Below are 370 nucleotides of genomic sequence, written 5' to 3'. Positions count from 1 at the left end.
ATTTAAAGTAGTTTTTTCTAATTCTGTGAAGAAAGTCAGTGGTAGCTTGATGGGGATAGCATTGAATCTATAAATTACTTGTGGCAGTATGGCCATTTTCACAACATCAATTCTTCCTATCCATGAGCATGAAATGTTTTTCCATTCGTTTGTGTCCTCTCTTATTTCCTTGAGTAGTGGTTTGTAGTTCTCCCCCTTGTAAGTTGTATTCCTAGGTATTTTTTTCTCTTTGTAGCAATTGTGAATGAGGGTTCACTCATGATTTGGCTCTCTGTTTATTATTGGTGTATAGGAATGCTTGTGATTTTTGCACATTGATTTTGTATCCTGAGACTGCTGAAGTTGCCTTGCATCCCAAGGATGAAGCCAC

Source organism: Mandrillus leucophaeus, unplaced genomic scaffold, assembly GCF_000951045.1.
Source record: "Mandrillus leucophaeus isolate KB7577 unplaced genomic scaffold, Mleu.le_1.0 Scaffold467, whole genome shotgun sequence".
Lineage (NCBI taxonomy): Eukaryota > Metazoa > Chordata > Mammalia > Primates > Cercopithecidae > Mandrillus > Mandrillus leucophaeus.
Note: the sequence above shows the minus strand (reverse complement) of the source record.